The sequence below is a fragment of the Meles meles genome, chromosome 1 (genome assembly GCF_922984935.1).
Source record: "Meles meles chromosome 1, mMelMel3.1 paternal haplotype, whole genome shotgun sequence".
Lineage (NCBI taxonomy): Eukaryota > Metazoa > Chordata > Mammalia > Carnivora > Mustelidae > Meles > Meles meles.
The window spans coordinates 203,970,188-203,986,516 of record NC_060066.1 but is presented as its reverse complement, the minus strand read 5'-3'; positions in this window follow the sequence as shown (position 1 = coordinate 203,986,516).

Sequence of the window (16,329 nt, the reverse complement as noted above, 5' to 3'; positions counted from 1 at the left end):
ACATTTAATTGCCGTCTCCATGGCCTTCTGTCAAAGCTGCCTTCACTCCCAGGCTCTGCCCGGGTCCCTTTGGGAGCCATGAGGCAGCTGGGCTGAGCTGCTCTGGCTGAGGGCGGGGCCAAGACACGAGTGCAGTTCCTGTCAGCGTCTGCTCTGCGGCCCCAGGACACTGATGCAGGAACAGAATATGCAAACCCTCTGACCAACACCGGGAACGGGCCTGGGCCAAGCATGCTGGCGTGGCCCCTTTCCAGAGAGAGCCCCCAGTCCGAGGGGAAGGACCGAGCCTCTGCCTTCAGGGAGCCCCAGAAAGATGCAAGAAACAAAGCTTCTGCATCTCCCAGACTCAGCCCCGAAGGAGGCAGGACACCAAGATGAAAATTGTATTAAAATAAAGCTACAAAGAGACAAACCAAACAAAGGCCCAGGAAACGGAGTCTGGGCCACAAGAGGTTGGGTTTGGACAAGAGTTTGGGATGAATCACAGCTGGCTGCGTGGAGGAGGCGAACATTGCGCTGTATTTTGAGCAGGGATTAGCCAAGAGTAGAGGGGAGCTTCTGCCCAAAAAGCCCAGGCTGGGGATGATCTGGGTAACTGGGCCGCTGGGGCTCAATCTTAGACTGTCTAGAAAAGCTGGGTTTTACTGAGCACTTACTATGTGCCAGCTCTGTTCTAAGGGCTCCACGGGCTTCATTTCTCATGATTCTCATGGCAACCCTGTGAGCCAGGTGCTACCATATCGTCACCGCCACGTTCAGGTGGAAAACAAAGGCACAGAGAGGTCAAGTAACTTGCCCAAGGTCACAGCTGGTAAGTGGCAAAACCAGGAAGTTTCCAAGGAATGACCCAACATAATCTGTCTGTGTCCCAAGCGGCACCTAAAGCCCAGAGAGGGACAGCAACTTGTTTGGTGTCACATAGATACCTAGTGTCTGAGAGGTAGAGCCAGAATGTGAGCCAAGGTCGGAGCATCCTAGAGTGCAAGCCTGGGAAGAAGGATCCAAAGCATGGAGACCAACCCTCTCTGTCCCTGATGGATCCACAGAGCGGGTCGAGGCAGGGTGGGCAGGCAAAAGCAATGCAGAAGGCTCGTGGCCAGCAGGGAGCGAAGTGGCCCCTTTGTTGGTGAAGTCTCCGTTCCCCAGCAGCCATCTGCCTGGGGTCAAAAATAGCATAGAATTAAATTTTCAGCACAGGCAAACGATGAAAACAAGACACTTTGCCAAAGAAGATATTCCAAAGGCAAACTAGCACATGGCAAGAGGTTCAACATCCTGTGTCGTTAGAACACCGGTGAAAACCACAGAGAGATGTTCCCCGGGCGCCTGTCTGAATGAGCCCGACTTTTAAAAGCTGAGCTGATCCGGTGCTGGGGAGGAGGTGGAGGACCCCACACCTTAGTGCCCTGCTGCTGGGAGGGCAAAATGGAACAGCCGCTTTGTGAAGGTCTGGCAGTTTCTTTAAAGTTAAATTGACACCTACGATATGAGCCAGCCATTCCGTTCTTGCGTATTTACCCAAGAGAAATGAAAGCCAATGTCCACACGCACACACTTGTGTGGGCATGCTCGTCCAAGCTTTATTTAACCAGCCCCAAACTGGAAACAGCCCCCACGCCCATCCGCAGGTGAATGGAAGAGAGGAACTGTGGCGTACCCAGCAGATGGCAACAGAGGGTCGTCAGCAACAAAAAAGAACAAACTATTCATAGACCGCGGATGAATTTCCAAACAATTATGCTGCAGAGGGAAGCGAGACAAAATGAGCACGAACCGTACCATTCCCTTTATATAAAACGTAGAAAATGCAAGCTCATCTCTAGTGACGGAAACAGATCAGCGGTTGCCAGGCGACGACTGGAGGGCACGGGGCCACAAAGGGTCACAGGGAAACTTTTAGGGGTGATGAGTGTGATTTTGGTGATGATTCCGACAATGTCATATATATCAGAATTTATCAAATGGTACGCTTTAAATATGTGATGTGCAGTTTACTGTGTATTAATTATATCCCAATAAATCTGTTTAAAAGAACACACCAGGAGATGCCTGGGTTGCGGAGTGTCTGCCTTCAGCTCCTGTCATGATCCTGCAGTCCTGGGATCGAGCCCCGCATCGGGCTCCCTGCTCAGAGCGAAGCCTGTTTCTCCCTCTGCCTGCTGCTTCCCCTGTTTGTGCTCACTCTCTTCTCAGTCAAATAAATAAATTAAATAAATAAATTTATAAATTAATAAAACAAATAAATAAAATTCTCTTCTCTGTCAAATAAATAAATAAAATCTTTTTAAAAATTTAAACATAAAGGGGCGCCTGGGTGGCTCAGTGGGTTAAAGCCTCTGCCTTCGGCTCAGGTCATGATCCCAGGGTCCTGGGATCGAGCCCCGCATCGGGCTCTCTGCTTGGCGGGAAGCCTGCTTCCACCTCTCTCTCTCTCTCTGCCTGCCTCTCTCCCTACTTGTGATCTCTATCTGTCAAATAAATAAAATCTTTAAAAAAAAAAGAGAAAAATTTAAACATAAAGAATAAATAAATTTAAAAACCCAGCCCTGAGCTACAGAGAGATGACCCTGAACTAGAGAGGTCTGAGGAGGGGGCACCTATAGACCCTCAGGGACTCCCCAGGTCCCACATAACCCCAACCTTCACCACAGAGCCCAGGATTTCCGAGGGGAACTTACAGGTTAATCAGTGCAACACCTTTTGGCAGAAATCCACTGCACCATCGCTGTTTCCAGACTCAGCCCATGGGGAAGTGCAGCCCACAGGGCATCCCCGCCCGGCCGGGCCAGAACTATGGTCATTGTTGCTAAAGCACCTCATGGCCCAGAGCTGGACGCCCACCTGGTCCAGGCCCACTCAGGTGACCAATAGGCCCGGGTTGTTCTGTCCTCCCTTCTCTAGCTGTAAATGAGTGATAATGTCAGATGTTTTCTGAAAATGCTTTAGGGAAACTCAGCTCCATCGGATTTCAAACCACAAAGGGAATCCATTGGCTCACATAGCTGTGAAGCCTGGTATTAGGTCAGTTCAGGCCAGGTTTGATCCAGCAGCAACTCAGGGGTATGACCAAAACACTAGTTTCTTTCCACCTTTGCTCTCTGCCTTTTGAAGTGAGGACTTCTCCTTAAAGTTGGCAACCCACATGATCCACAATGGGGGCCAGCCGTGGGTCAGCTGTTACAGATGTCCTAGTTCATTCCCTGCGTGAACCAGATGGCATCTCCCTCCCCCCACCACTGCATCCCCAGCCCAAGTTAGTGTGTAAGCATCCTCCAGGGGGCAGCATCATTGCCTACACAGGTGCAGGTAAGAAATGTCTACATCCCACAGGAACTAAAACAAAGGGCATATTCTGGGGATCCCGGCAGGGGAAGGAGTTGGGGGAGATCTGAGGGAGCGAGGGAGGGAGGGCAGAAGCAGCGGCCAGAACTGACCACAGCCAGGTCTCTGGTCAATCCAACAAGGATCCTGGGAATGGATGGAGGTTTCCAATTTGTGGGAAGACAGTAGCTGAGTCAGACAGGAACCACTCTCAGGACTTGGATTTTTAAACGTGTCGGGGAGGGTGTGTCTGAGAACAGAGACACGCGTCTGAAGCATCATGTGCATCCCTGGGCAGTTTTATTGTAAATTTCATTTCATTTTAATTTTTGAATCGCTAATACATTCGCAGGCTTAAAAAACCAAAAGGCAATAAAAATGCATATAGTATAAAGTTCTCCCTGCACCCCCGTCCCTCATCAGCCCGTTCCCAGCACCCCTCCCCTGCAGGGGGCCCCTGTTCACAGCGTCTCATGTGGCTCTCTCCAGCATTTCTTCTGCATACCCATGCCAATGAGAACACGGATTCTTGGCCATCCCCCTTTTGGCACAAAATGTAAAATATTGAAAATGCTGTCTTTCCTCTTTTTTTTCTCTTGATGGTGGCATTCCATTGTATGCATGGGCCATAGTTTAACGAATCAGTCTCTCATACCTGGGCATGACTGTTTCCAATTTGCTGTTATAAACAAAGCAGTGGCTTGATGATTGAGCAACCATGTCAGGTGTATGCAGGTTAATTCTTCAGAGGTAGAGGTCAAAGAGGGAGAAGAAGAGAGAGAGAGAATCTTAAGCAGGCTCCATGCCCAGCACGTGAGCTCGATCTCATGACCCTGAGCTCACGACCTGAGCCAAAATCAAGAGTCCAACGCTGAGCTGACTGAGCCACCACCCAGGTGCCCCCCCTTTTAAAGATTTTATTGATTTATTTGACTTGGAGAGAGAGCACAAGCAGGGGGAGCAGTAGAGGGAGAGGGAGAGCAGGCTTCCCACTGAGCTGGGATCCTGACGTGGGGCTCAATCCCAGGACCCTGGGATCATGACCTGAGCTGAAGGCAGATGCTTCATCAACCAAGCCACCCATCAATCTTTTAATAGCTTCTAGATTTTTGAGTTATAATTAGAAAATCTCCGCACTTGGAAGTCATAAAGGAATCCTTCCATGTTTGCCTCTAAGACGTGCATGGCTTCATTTTCACATTCCTGTGTAGTTTGTTTTAGTATAAAATAGGAATCCAGAATTTTTTTTTCTAGTTGTCTCACACCATTTGTTGAATAATTCGGCTTTTCTTCCCTGGTTCAGGGTTCTGACTCTATCAAATACTAAACAGCCATCTGAATCTGGGTCATTTTCTGGCTTTTCAGTTTTATTTCCCTGGTCCATTTGAGAATTCATGAGTCAAAACCACGTTGCTTTGATGATTGAAGCTTCGTACTCTGTCCTTTCCATACGTCCTCTCTTTTTTCTAGAGTTTTTCTTGCCGTGCTTACTGGTTAATGTTTTATAGCAACATTAGGATAGACATACCGAGTTCAGCAAAAACTGTCGATATGTTTCCCGGAACAAAGTAGGTTTATCAATGAGCTGAGAGAGAATGAACATTTCATGAGGTCGCTTCCCCTTCCTGAGACATGATGTATCTTTCCACTTGTACACATCTTTTTGTCTTCTAGTAATTTCGTTCATTAAAACGCTTACTGAGGGGCGCCTGGGTGGCTCAGTGGGTTAAGCCGCTGCCTTCAGCTCAGGTCATGATCTCAGGGTCTGGGGATCGAGTCCCGCATCTGGCTCTCTGCTCAGCGGAGAGCCTGCTTCCCTTCCTCTCTCTCTGCCTGCCTCTAAAAAAAAAAAAAAAACGCTTACTGAAATAGAACACGTATTCAGAAAAGTCACCAATCATTAAGGATACAGCTCGATGACTGTTCTCAAAGCGAACAGCCCCGTGAAGTTTCCTCCCAGACCGAGAAGGAAAAAATGCCCTGCGCCCCAGGAACCCCACACCCCACTCCCTCCTCCACACCTACCCTCCCCTAAGGAGCTACTTTCCTCACTTCAGCCATCATGAGCATTTCCAGGCTTCAAGTGTCGTCACTTAATCACACTGTACCGGGGCGCCTGGATGGCTCAGTGGGTTAAGCCTCTGCCTTCGGCTCAGGTCATGATCCCAGGGTCCTGAGATCGAGACCCGAATCGGGCTCTCTGCTCAGCGGGGAGCCTGCTTCTCCCTCTCTCTCTTCCTGTCTCTCTGCCTACTTGTGATCTCTGTCTGTCAAATAAATAAATAAAGTCTTAAAAAATCAATCAATCAATCAATCACACCGTATTACTCTTTGGTGTCTGGCTTCCTTCCACACCGTGCTGTCGCTCGGCTCATGTTCATGACGATAGTTTGTCATCACGTGAGTATGCGATAAGGTGCACAAGCTTCCTGCTTCTGATGGCTCTCTGGGTTGTTTCCAGTTTAAGACCAGTAGGGACAGTGCTGCTATGAACCTTCTAGTCCACGTGTCTCTTGGTGCAAACATGAGCTCATTTCCGTTGGGCTCTCCTGGGGGTAGCATGGCTGGGTCATGGGGTAAGTGTGTATGAGCTTGCCAGCATACCACCAAATCGTTTCCAAGGCGCTGGTGCCCATGTCCCCTCCACCAGCTGTCTGCTCCAATCCGTTCTTGCCTTCCTCCTGGGCACACGGCAAGATGACTTCCCCTAGCGTCCCTTGCGATTGGATTAGGTCAGGCGATGCCGTGTGCTCACCTATGGCTTTTTTTTTTTTTTAATGTTATGTTAGTTACCATACGGTACATCATTAGTTTTTGATGTCGTGTTCCATGATTCATTGCATATAACACCCAGTGCTCCATGCATACGTGTCCTTCTTGATAACCACCACCCAGCTCACCCATCCCCCCAAGCCCCTCCCCTCTGAAATCCTCAGTTTGATTCCCAGAGTCCGTAGTCTCTCGTGCTTCATCTCCCCCTCCGATTTCCCTCCCCTTCATTTTCCCCTTCTTTCTCCTAATGTCCTCCATGCTACTGCTCATGCTCCACAAGTAAGTGAGACCACATGATACTTGACTCTCTCTGCTTGACTTATTTCACTCAGCATAATCTAGTCCAGTCCTGTCCAGGTTGATACAAAAGTCGGGTATTCACCCTTTCTGATGGAGGCATAATACTCCATTGTATATATGGACCACATCTTCTTTATCCATTCCTCCATTGAAGGGCTTCTGGGCTCTTTACACAGTTTGGCAACTGTGGCCGTGGCTGCTATGAACATCAGGGTGCATATGGCCCTACTTTTCACCAAAGGCCCTTGTTGGGGGCCCATGTGTCCTTCCATGTTCACAGAAGGAGGCTTCTTCCACTCCCTTCCCCTCCCCTCTCCTTAGAAGCCACAGCGACCCGGGTCACCCATGCAGACAATGACAGTGCTGTACGAGGGGGCAGAGAACCATGCTGGCAGGGATCTGTCTTCTAAAAACCCCCACCAACGAAGCAGCTCACCTCACAGTGCCTACAGGTGAGGCAGGTAGATGCATGCCCTCCAAGTCAGCTTACGTGGGGGTCTTCTTGTTTTGAGTTGGATGTATTAACCTCAACAATACAGGAATTGCCACCCGAAGAGGCGTACCAGTATGTGAAACTGTCAGCACTGTCAGGCAGTAGATGAGTGATTCCCGGTGCTGCAAAGATTCTCTGGGTCTTTTATCTGCCGTAATCAGGAAAGAGAACAGAGGTGTGTTCCTCCGTGAATTTCATGGAAATTCCCCATCGTAGACACACCCACCGTGCTACCCAGAGCCTCGCTGTCCCTCCCTCCTTTCCCCTCCACTGGGGCTCACACACTCGTTTATTCCAAAGTGCCCTTCTTTGTCTCCTTAAGTACTTTTCTGGGCTGGACCCCACACCGTCTACCACCAGGATGGAGAGAGATACTTACCCGCATTTGCCCGTGACACCTCTGTTCTGCTTCACTTCCGACTACTTTAACTTTCTAAATCACTTCGGTTGAGGTTTGCCTCCTTCCACAGGACCCACAGCTGCGTTTGGCTTGGGAATCCAATCTGATGGCATGTCTTCATCTGGGCAAAGAAACCCACGGACGCGTATTGACGTACCTAGCAGTCTTTTCTGTTCTTAGGGAGTTTTTAAAATCTCTGGCAACACAATTTGTTCTCTTTGCTTTTCTACACGATTCCTCCTCTCCACAAGGAGTTTTGCACTTCCGTTTGTCTGTAACTTTGTATAATATTCTTGGTCCACCGTGTCTTAGGAGATGAGCTGATGAACGTGTTTCTTCTAGTTTCTTCCCCCGCTGTCCCACTTCTGGCACTAATGTTTCCTTTCTCGGTGATTTCCTGTGCTTTGTTCCATGGTTTTTTTTTTTAAATATTTTATTTATTTGACAGAGAGACATCACAACTAGGCAGAGAGGGAGGCAGAGAGAGAGGAGGAAGCAGGCTCCCTGCAGAGCAGAGAGCCCGATGCGGGGCTTGATCCCAGGACCCGAGGATCATGACCTGAGCCGAAGGCAGAGGCTTTAACCCACTGAGCCACCCAGGCGCCCCTTGTTCCATGGTTTTAAACTTCCATTTTGATTTGTCAAATTTGAATGACATTCCTGGGTCCCCAGCCACGACAGATGAGGTGCTCAGCAAATACGCTCTTCTCTGTCTCATCCTGACACGTCTTCTTGGATGCATCAGTTTTCTTTGTCTCTTGTTTATGGTAAACTCTACACCCAACACAGGGCCCAAACTCATGACCCCGGGATCCAGAGTCTCGTGCTCCACTGGCCAAGCCAGCCAGGCGCCCCGATGCGTCGGCTCCAACATCATCAAGATGACTGTCATTGAGGTTGTCAAAACACCTCTCTCTGTCCCTCCATCCCCCACTCTCGTGTCAGCCTCTGTTCGAAATTTAACAGCAGTCAGGACACCCCAGTCCTCTGCCAGTCGTGCGTGAGTGGCTGGAGCTCATCTTCAGTATGAGTTTCCTACAGACGGACTCCGTGGCGACCCACAACACTCCTTGAGCTCCGCAACAGTCCGAATGGCCCCTGGGGCGCTGTGGTACTTGAAGGACCGTTCAGCCGCATGTAAACTCCTGCGTCCCACTGTCTTGCCTCTGTTAGATCTCGTAGGCAGATTCTCCTGTCTTATGATACCTTAACATTGCTGCTGGCCTGGTCCCTTTAGACTACAGACCGGAAAAGAGTCAGGTGCTGGAGTCTGGTTATTTGTACACGACTCCTTCTGCCCTTGTAGGATCTAAGACATAGAGATCTTATCACGTTCAAGGTAAGCCCCTTGTTGACAGGAAGTATGAGACCTCCAGTGGTTGAACAATCTTGCTGTCGATACCTTCTTGCATTGTTTCTGTGACTCCTCTCCCCATATGGTTTTTATACCAATCGTAGCTACTTTGGACAAACATTGTACATTATTTTTGAGTCTGTGTTTTCTGAATGCTAGTTTGGCCAAAGATGGTGTTTGTGGGGACCTTTTTGAATAAGATTTTATTTATTTATTTGACACAGAGAGAGAGATCACAAGTAGGCAGAGAGGCAGACGGGGGGTGGGGGGAGCAGGCTTCCCACTGAGCAGAAAGCCCGATGCAGGGCTCGATCCCAGGACCCTAGGACCATGACCTGAGCCAAAGGCAGAGGCTTAACCCACTGAGCCACCCAGGCGCCCCTGTGGGGACCTTTAAATCACCTCTCATAGGAGATCCAGTAGGGAGAGCACGACTATTGCTGTCTCATGCTGACAAGCTCACGGCAACATTCTGTTGAGTCACCCCAGCTTCTGCCGCTGCCTGAGACCTACACTCCAGGTGCCACGTACAGGAGTTACCCCTCCCACCAACAAGGTAGCCCCAGAGGTACCGGTCTGAGTAAGAGACCTCCTAGGGCAGAAGGTGCATCTCCCCCCCCCCCCCGACAGGGAATTCTTAGAGGACCTGAGTGATGTCTCCCCCTTCACACCCCAAAAATTCCAAAGGTAGAAGCTATGTCTTCTCCCACTGTCCCACATACACAAACAAGTTTATAATATATTCTGAGCCCTGGGGAGAAAGTAAGGTAGGAAATGGGGAAGAAAAGTCATGGAGGCTACTAGTTTCGTTACGGCAGACTTCTCTGAGCAAGTGATATTTAAGCAGACAACTCAATAACATTAGGAACGTGAGGGGCAGGCCATGTGGGGAAGAGCATGCCGTGAAGAGGGAACAGCATGGGCAAAGGCCCTGGGGCCAGAGAAGCATGACTGTTTAATGAATGGCAAGGGGGCCCGTCAGTTTGGCTGGAGTGGAATGTGCAAGGGGCAGATGAGGTCTGAGAGGTGAGTCATCGTGGCCCATGACAGCGGTGTTGGCTTTACTCTAAGTGGAGTGGGAGCCACTGTAGGATTTTGAGCAGAACAGAGACCGAATCTGACTTACTTTTGAAAGCATCAATCTGAAGCTCGGTAAAGAATGGACTGTAGGAAGACAGGAAGTAGAAAGAGGGTCAGACTCTCACGAATGAGTTTCTTGCCTTTGACAGTGACAGGCATTCAGCATCTGAGGCTCAGAGGATGCTTGAGAGCCTCAGGCCACCCCTCAGCCCTGCCAAATCCAACGGCAACTTTGCAGGTGACTTTGGAAGTCACGTTCTGGCTCAGCTCCGCTTCGCGCAGAGAAGGGAATGGAATAGCCACTAGGTGGCGGCATTGCTCCGCTGAGAAATCAGCGCGGGGCTAAAACGGGGACCTCTCTGCCCTAAAGAGAAGGGAGCCCACCTGAACTGGGCAACTGGGCTCCTTGGGCCCTTCCCTGATGGGGATGATGGCAGTCAGTGCAGTGACTGTTCCAGGGGCTTCTGAAACAAGAAAACACCTTTCATATCAGTTGCCTCATATGACTCTCACAGCAAATTCTGTGAGATCACCCCCACTGGAACCTAGTAGCCCATTTTACAGGTGGGAACAGGGACTCAAGGAGGGGACTGAGGTTCTGTCCCCAAATCCTTCAGTGGCAGAGCCCAGGACCTCCTCTCTTATCTTTCCGCTCCTCCTGAACCTGGAACAGTGGTGGGGAGAGCAGCAGAGCAGGGAGGGGACGTGGAGGTTACCTTTGCCTGTGCAGGTGCAGGGGTCCAAGAGGACGAGGAGCGTACGTGGAGTGTGCATACAGCCTGGAGAGTTGACAGGAGCATACATCCTTGGGGACTCTTTCCGGGGGCTACCAAAACCCCATTAGATCAGCTGGTAATGGGTATCTAAAGTCAACCCACATAAAATAAAAAACAGATCCAAAGTGATGGCAGAGGGGTGCCTGGGTGGCTCAGTCATTAAGCTTCTGCCTTCAGCTCAGGCCATGATCCCAGGGTCCTGGGATCAAGCCCTGCATTGGGCTCCCTGCTTGGCAGGAAGCCTGCTTCTCCTTCTCCCACTCCCCCTGCTTGTGTTCCCTTGCTCGCTGTGTCCTTCTCTGTCAAATTAATATATATATATATATATATATATACAATATATTATATATATATTATATAATATATTATATATATATATATATATTTTAAGGTGATGGGAGAGGGAAAGGGGTTGAAATGGCCCGTCTTTATAAACACTCAGTGAACGTCATTATTGTTATTCATTATCACTCAAAAAAAGAGAGAGTGGCTGCCCATATGTGTCCCCCCACAGACCAAGTCAAGCCCCCACATAGAACACACCAAGTATCTTTCCTTTAGCCCAGATCTTAAGATCTAAAAGAAGCTTTTTTTTTTTTTTTAGATTTCATTTATTTGTTTTTAAGGAAATTCTACACCCAATGCGGGGCTTGAACTCACAACCCCGAGATCAAGCCACATGCTCCACCAACTAAGCCAGCCAGGCACCCCTAAAAGAAGACCTGAAGTAACTATTAGATTATTCTCTCTGTCCCCCACCAGACTGTTAGTGCCAAGAACAGGAACTGGCCCCTTTGGGTTGCAAATGGTATCTTCAGCTCCCAGCAGTGGAGTGAGGCACCTAGAAGGTGTTCCGGAAACATGAAACAGGAATGAAGGAACGTGTGCATGAATGATCAACACACGCATGAATGTCTTGCCCTAATCCCGTGGCCTCCACTGGGTCCGTCCTGCCCCCGAGCTCTGCACAGCCCACAGAGGGAAGCAGTCTTTTGCTGTTTCAGGGGCAACTGCATCCCAGGGACCCGGAACTGAAGTAGATGAGCAGACAGAACAGAACGGGAGGTGACTCGGGGAAGCCAGTCACAGCCCCACTCCTGTTCCCCCCAGCTCCTTCCCGGGCTGCATGTCCTGCCCGGGCTGCAGGATGGAGAAGCCAGGAGAGCCCCGCTCATAAATTACATTTCAGGCAGTCTGCTGGGAAGATCAGCATCGTGCTGGTCTGGAGCCAGAGTTTTCCAGCATCTCCCTACAGGAAAATCATTTCGGGATAAACAGATTCAGCAGTGAAAGGGAAGGAGGGAAGGAGAGTATAGGAAGAGGGAGGGATGGGATGGGATGGGGAGAGGGTGAGAAGCGAGAGGGAAGAAAGGGAGAGAGAAAAAGGCACAGAGATCAAAGATAACCAGAGACAGGAAGACCAGGAATCGGAGAGAAGGACCAGGAGACAGAGACATAGACAGAGAGACAGCTGAGAGCTACATGTAAGAGGCACATCACGGAACACAGCCCCGACTGCCTCTCCCATCTATGTTCTGGATCCTAGGTGTGAGGCATACGCAAAAGTCTTTCTCTAGAGGATGAGACTGATGGCCTTAATGGTCCTGAGTCCCAAAGAAGGGAAGATCCCTGTTTGCAATTGTTGCTGCATGCATCCCGGGTCTCGCCTTCAAGACCCCTCACCGTTTCCCCTCCATACAGTAGTGCCTCGTACAGAACGAACTCTTGCCTCCAGAAAGATATGCTTAAATTCAATTTCAAGCCGTTACATTGTGGAGGGAAAAAGTCTGTAGGACTGGGGATTCGGGACACCTGGCTTTTGACCCCTGTCCGTTAGGAACTCACTGTGTGGCCTTGGGGAAGACGTGTGGTATCGCCAGGCCTTGTTTTCCAGGCAAAAGAGGGCACTGGAGTGGTGGGCCCCAAAGAGTCTTCCTAAGACTCCGTAAGAGCCTGCACACCTCTTTGCGAGCGAGCACTGGACCGGGAGTCCAGCATGCCCTGCCCCCGCAGACTGAGCTCACCTGGTAGGCTCATTCGGTGCCAGCGACCCTGGTTAAAATACAAGCCTGTCTTCCACCCGCGATGATATCTGAGCCACCCCGTGGGTTCAGGCTTTGTGATGGGGCCCATTATACAGAGAGAAAACTGAGGCCAGACCCAAGATGACTCAGCTCAGAAGCAGCAGAGCCGGGGTCACACAGATGCGAGGGCACCCAACTCCGCAGCCTGGCTCACATGCACCGTGGAGGGTCTGAACCCACAGAGGAAAACCTCAGAGGGGGCACAGGGAAGAGAACGGTCACGCGCGCCCCGAGGCAACCCGGGCTCATCTGTTTTTAGGTACAGGAGATTCCAGGGCCCGTCTCCTTCCTAACCTCTATTATGAAGAAAGTTTTCTTGGACAGACAGGGAAACCAAGGCTCGGAGGGGCTTCCACAACTAGGCTAGCCTGCCAGGATACAGGACAATGTTTGGGACACATTCATGCTAAAAATAAATTAAAATAAAATAAAAAATACTATGTATTGTTAATCTGAAATTCCAAACTTAACTGGCCATCCTGCATTTCAATTTGCTAAACCTGGCTGCCTTATATGGGACACGCCCCTCTCCCCACTCCCCAACACCCCTTAGGGCTAGAATGACTGGGGGAGCCCAGCCTCTGTGTCTCTCCCTTTCCAGCACGAGCCACGCTCACCCACAGTCCTGGGTCCTGCCATGAGCAAACACAGAACAAACACGTGGGAAACAATTTCTGTTCCACAAAGCGGTGCGGCCCCGCCGTCGCTAACCGCCCCCAGCAATCTGGGGTTGCCCAAGGAGGGAGGCTTTAAAAGCGCCCCCCACCCAACACCCTGCACTTCTGGCCTCCTCAGGATCTGTCGATTCCCAAATCGCTCCTCGGGGCCTCAGTTTCCACATCTGTGAAACGGGAGAGCGTTCCTCTTTCCCTGGGGCCCTGGCCCATGGGACTGCTGCTACAGAAGCCTCACCCCTCTCCCACACTGTGTGCCTCCAGGGACCCAGGCTCTGGTAAAGGCTTTGGGTCCCTCCTTCCAGGGTACAGGCTGCTTCTTCCCCACATGCTGTGGGGCAGCACAAAGCAGGTGGGCTCTGCTGGCCCCCTGCCCCAGCCCCATGCATGCCCAGCTGTGCATGTCCTATGGCCCCAGCCCCCAAGATAGTGCCCAGCACACCAGAGTCCCCTCTCATGCTAAGTAAACAGCGTCCTGCCCCGAGACCCACGGGAAGCCGTCTGTGTGGATCATCTGGTCTAATCCCCGCTACCATCCTACAACCCCCTGAGTGAGCTCTTCACCCAGTGGCCCTAGATTTACCTGCCGTGTGTTATCTGCCTGGCCGGCCGCATCACATGGGCTCTGCCCATCCCGTTTGCTGCATTTGCTGCTGGATCCCAGGCTGGCCAGCTGGGCCAGGCTCGGAGTTGCTGGGCCGGATGAATAAGCAACACTATATACGGTGAGCGTTCCTGGCCCGTTACAGAGGAGGACACCTGCAGCTGGGAGAGATGAGGGAAGTGGCCCAAGACACAGATGAAGTGTGCTTTGAGCCTAGGCAGCCTGCCTCCGGAGCCTGCCCTATTAACCTTCCACCCTACTGAGTGAGTACAGAAAAGCAATCTCAGGAAAGAATGAATGAACGCACAAATGCTTTTGCTGCCCTCCTCCCCTTACCCTGTCCCTACAGGGCCCCGTGGCTCCCTAACAGTAGGCGGCAAAGCACCCCCCTTCAAATGTGGAAGCAATCACCTAACCTAAGATCTTGACACTTGACCCCGAAGCATCATCTCATGGGATCTCGCTCAGAGACGGGGAGTCGCAGCCCTGAGTCACACAGCGCCTTGGGAGGAGACAGGTGCACAACTCCTTGGGCCCAGGCCCTTGACCCCACCCCTTGCTCCCCTCTGAGCCCACCCTGTCCTGATAACAGAGCCGCAGCTGTCCAGTCCAGTCCTGCTCCTGCCTCGCTGTGTGACCTTCCGTGAGTCATCGCGCCTCTCTGAGTCTCTCCTGCTCTCCAGCGGGACTATTGCTCCCGAACCCGCAGGGCTGTCGTGAACATCAGGAAGTGAAACGCTGGACCAATAGCTCAGCTTCTGCTCCGCAGACCCCACCAGCCGACTCTCGGCCTCTTGGCCTCCACCCTGCAAGCACTGACTGGGGCCTGACAAACCCCAGAGCCGACCTGACAACTCTGTGAAGTCTGAATCAGAGGAAATAATTGAGGTTAATTCCTCAACATCTCCATCATACCACCCACCTCTCCTCCCAGCAGGCCCGGGAGGATTTATGAGTTAATGGCGGCATTGTCATGTAAAGGGCTTTGAGATCCTCCGAGAGAGCCCTGGGGATGTGGGAAGTATGAAATGGGAGGCATAATAGTATTAGCACCCAATTACTCCGGGATGATCACTCAGACTCCCCTGAAGCCATATCTGGAGAGCCATCCTTTCCCTGCCACCCCCTCTACACAGCCCTGCGAGGACCAGGCTGGGCCAGGCAGGGACCACTTTCAGCTTGCTGTGTGGTCTTAGGAAGTTCACACACCCTCTCTGGGTATCTTGCCTCATTGGTGTCCCGAGGGTCCCTACAAACAGATCGATAATCCGCCGTGCCGACCCCTCCAGCCCCGTGTGTGGCCCTACAGCTCTGCATCGAGGGACACGGGGGCCAGAAAGCCAGGGATCTAGCTCCCAGCCCAAGCTCCTTCTGGAACACTGAGGCCACCAACCCCATCGCAGAGCACAGAGTCCAGTGGGAATCAGGCCCTTTGATAAGAGCGGCTCTCATTTAACACACTGGGATGGACCAGCTTCCATACAGCACACCCAGTCCTCACCAGAGCTCCATCACGAAGCTATTGTAATCATCCCCAGTCTACAGATGGGGAAACTGAGGCCAGGCGGCAGGTCCTCGCCCAAGGTCCCCCGGCCAGGAAGCAGAGAGCCAGTCTTCAAATCCAGGGTGCCCCAGCTCCACTCATTCTTCCTATGTGCTCAATAGAAGTTTGAAGGAACCGCCCCAACTTTCTCCATGTTCCCAATGGGGACATCTGCCACCTGTCTGCTGCCCGCTCCCCTTTGCCGCCTCCCCCTGCAGGTAGTAGAGCCTGATCAAAGCTTTGCTGAGCCTTTACTGCACGCCAGGCTCTATGCTGAGTGCCAGGCCTTCATATCTAACTCACCTCCTGGGAAATGCGGTGTTTCCATCCCGTTGAACAGCGGAAGAACTTGGCCTAGCGCGCCACCCGATTTCATATTCTTTGCAACGCTTTTCACTTACCTAGCTGGTCTTCTCAAGCGTCTGCGTCCAGGAAGGTGCCTCTCCGGCTCGCCTTGACTTGCAGGCTCATCGGGCCCTCCTATGCCAGGTTGGGTACCCCACGCTTGGAAGGGTGCCAGGCACTGAGAGTTATAAATACGGGCTGGAAGGCAGGGTCTTGTAGGCCCAGGAGCCCTCCACAGAGGGGTGCGAGGCTCGCACTTAAAGGCAGCCTGAGAGAGGCCTGGATGGGGTGGAGGCCGCTCACAGGAGAATCAGCAAAGGCGTCAGGCCAAAGCTCCGTCCGGCCCAAAGTCGCGTGATTTCTGGAACTGACACGCAGCCCAGCCCATCTGGCACAGTTGGCACCCGCCGAGAGAGAACTCAGATCCCCTCTCTGGGGCAGTGAGGGGTCTCTGGGGTCCCAAAGCAGCTCGGGGTCCCATGGGTGCTGGTGACCCACCCGTCTTTCCAGTGCACAGCGACCCATCATTTCTGGATAAACCCAAGGCAGCCCCCTCCCTCCTCAGATGCTACTCTCCTTGTCT